At 40.5% G+C, this 3,309-nt stretch overlaps 1 non-coding gene across 1 annotated transcript; it reads left to right on the top strand.

The window, feature by feature from the left end:
- The first annotated feature begins 728 nt into the window (after positions 1-728).
- LOC120521924 lies at positions 729-913 on the top strand. The gene has a single exon (XR_005632222.1). It is a non-coding gene; the product is annotated as a U2 spliceosomal RNA (small nuclear RNA).
- The last annotated feature ends 2,396 nt before the right edge of the window (positions 914-3,309 follow it).

Below are 3,309 nucleotides of genomic sequence, written 5' to 3' on the forward strand. Positions count from 1 at the left end.
CTTTTGCACTTCCCAGTCATCTGTTGGCAAATGGAGGGGGTTTTTACTTATCGTCTGAGCTTTCTGCAGCTCCCCATATCCCCACATCAATATATATTTAGCCCCAAAAATACATGAAACCCTATTGCAAGCTGGCAGTTACCACTGCTATTCCCCCTTTTGCGGAGGCCTCCTTCACAAACCCGTGGTGAGGCCTGCATTCTCCTTTTTATCTTTAAACTGTGAAAGGGTGAGTGTGTTTTGCAGGATGTCTGCCACCACAGCATCTGCATTGCATTTTTTTTCTCCTACTTTTCCTTTTTCTTTATTTGTACTGTGCATTTGGTTGGGGTGATTTTTAGGTGGAGGTAATGGTGGTTGATTCAGTCGACTTCCCAGCCTGCCTCAATCTCATCCTTCCCCCCCCTCTTTCATCAACATCTGCCCGTCTCTTCTTTGGCTTGTCCCTCCCCTCCCTCGTTCCTGCCATATTCACAGCCTGGTTTTCTGTGTCCCAAAGTTGTAGTTTTTGGCCCCCCGGGCTTTCCCACCCGGGTTTTTAAAGGCCCCCCTTGATCATCCTAACTTGAGATGGGCCACTATCGCCACGAGGATGTGGAAGGTCGGGGGGGGACAAATCTGGTTGGTGGGGTTGGTTTGGGGAGAATGTTTTTTGGTTAGGGGTTGATCCCGTTTGAAGCTGACCCCAGGACAAAGGGGGGGGCGGGCTGGCCTGGCTTTTTTTTGTGGCACCTTCTCGGCCTTTTGGCTAAGACCCAATGTAGTATCTGTTCTTTCAGTTTAATATCTGATACGCCCCCTACCCGGGGACCATATATTAAATTGTTTTTTGGGGAAAAGGAGATGGAATGGGGGGCTTGCTCCGTCCACTCCACCACCGGATTGCAGTACCTCCAGGAACGGTGCACCTCCTCCTATACTGGTAAAAAAACAGAAGACAAGGTACGCTGGGGTTTCCCCAAAAGGGGAAGGGAAAAAAGTGGCCTAGGTCTGTGGGGGCAATTTTTGACACCGGCAAAAAGGCCTTCCGTGGCTGTCGGCTGCTGGGGGAAATTTTTAGTACTTCCTGCATTCCGACAGATGTCGGGCGGGGCCCCCTCCATGAATAGGAAGCTGCTGTTTGTGGGGGACCCCGGGTGTTGCGAAAACCAAACCTATTACACCTCCAGTTACACCTCTAGCAGATAGTTGCTAGATGGCTTTTTTGGTTTTGTTGGATTTAATTAATTTATTAAAAAGTTTAGCTGTTTAATTGCAATTTTCTTTTCTGATGCAAGTTTTTCATTTTAACAACTTTATTCTGTGGTGCTTGTGATTGAAGAGTGGCAAAAGGGATTTTTTATCTTTAAAACCCTGTCTCAACCCCCTTTTCATTTTGGGTTGGTGATCTGTAATGAATCCATAGGCCTTGTGGTTTTTGGGGAGACCTTTCATGACGGTTAACCCATCGATGGAAGGGAGGAAGAACGTGGGGGTTTTTTTTGAATTTAAAGGGAAAAGCAGGGTGGATTGTGGGGAATTTTTAAAAGGGGGTGCTACAAAAGGGCGGTTTAGATTTACTCTGGGTAAAAACCAAATTTTTTTTTGCTTTTCCTAGGGAAAAAACTTTTTAAATGGTTTTAAGAACAGATTCTTTTTTATAACAAGTGTGTCAGGGAAAAGTAAAAAAGAAAAGGGGATTAACCCGCATTTGAAAAAAGAGTTTTGATAAATTTTGAGTACGGAAAGAAAAAAAAAATGTGTTGAAGGAAAGGTCAAAAAAAATATATCATTTTTTTGCTTTTTGAGGTTAAAATGATAAAATGACGATGAGGGGATTGAATGGTTTGATAAGTTTGACAGCCAAGGGGGGGCAAAAGAGGGGGTGGAAAACCCGCCCCGTTTAAAAAAAAGTGTTGTAAGAGGACATTTTTTTCCCCCTGGCCAACCCCCAGGTATGTGGAGGTGTGGGTAAAGGGGGGCATGGATAGACTGCAACACAAAATTAAAAATTTTAAAGAAGAGGGAAAAGCAAGAAGTGCAGAAACCAATAATATGAAGTGGAAGGGAAGAAAGTTTAAAGATTGTCCCCCCTCCCATTGAAAAAACAAATATGAGAGACAAAGTTATAGTACTCTTAGATGGGGGAACAGGGGGAAAAGGAAAGGGACTAAAAGAAACATAAGTAATTGAGGAGAATGAAGAAACAGGGGCCCCAATAGGGAAGAAAAAGAGAAGACGAAGAAAAGAACAGGGGAAAAAGAAAGAAAAGGAATTAAAAGGAAAAGAAGGAAAAAATACTTTTCCCATACCAAAAGAGTTTTGGAGATATTAAGGGAACTCTTGTATCCAAACACCTCAGCTTTAATAGAAAGAAGGGGGAAGGAAGGGGAAAGAAAACGGGATGCGAATCCCCCCAGTTTACAAAACGGGGGCCCAAACCAATTTTCCCTAGGGGGAAGGGGATGCAAAATGCCAAAAGGGGGGTTGTCATCTGGGGGCCAGAGATATAAGGGGTTTCCCCAAAACAGGGATGGGGGGAGGAGGGAAAAAAACGAAAAGCGGGAAAAGGCAAAAGAGGAATGTAATAAGCAAATAGAGGAAAACCAGGAGGTGAGGAGAACAAAATACGAGAAGAAAAAAAAGAAAAAAAATGAACAATTAAGTAGGGGTATCCAGGGGAAAAAAGGGGGGGAAAAATTGTTTTTCCCCCAAAAAACCGATTTATTTTTTTGCAAGAATGTAGTTTACGTTGGGAAAATTAAAAAATTGGGGGGAAAAAGAGGAACCCCATTTTTGGGAAAAAACAAAATAAAAAAAGCAGGTTGGGTTTTTTTAAAGAAAACAAAGAAAAAAAAGGAAAAAAGAAATTATGGGGGGATTAATGAAAGTAAAAATTTGGGGGAATAAAACGGGAAAATGATAAATGATCGCAAACCCCGTGTTTCCGAGAATAATTGTTAAGATATTTAGAGATCACAATGGCAAATGAAAAAAAAATTAATTGTGGTCGGTGATTTTAATTGTTCAAGTGAACCACAAAATAAAGAGAGAATTTCTTTTTTTGTTTTTTTTAAAAAAGGAGAGAAAAAATCAAAAAATGGAAGAAATGAGAAAAAAAAAGGAAACATTAAAAAGGGCAAAAAAGAAAAAATTTAACTTATAGAGAAATGTATGAAAAAAAAATCATAATGGAAGCAAAAAGAAAGACAAAAGATTTTTTTTTTTTTAAAAAGAACAAAAAAAAGGGGGGGAAAAAAATATTTTGGGGCAAAAAGGAAAATTTTAAATTTTTGGAAAAAAAAAAAGGGTTTTTAAAAAAAAAAGCAA

Source organism: Polypterus senegalus, unplaced genomic scaffold, assembly GCF_016835505.1.
Source record: "Polypterus senegalus isolate Bchr_013 unplaced genomic scaffold, ASM1683550v1 scaffold_6539, whole genome shotgun sequence".
Classification (NCBI taxonomy): Eukaryota; Metazoa; Chordata; class Cladistia; order Polypteriformes; family Polypteridae; genus Polypterus; species Polypterus senegalus.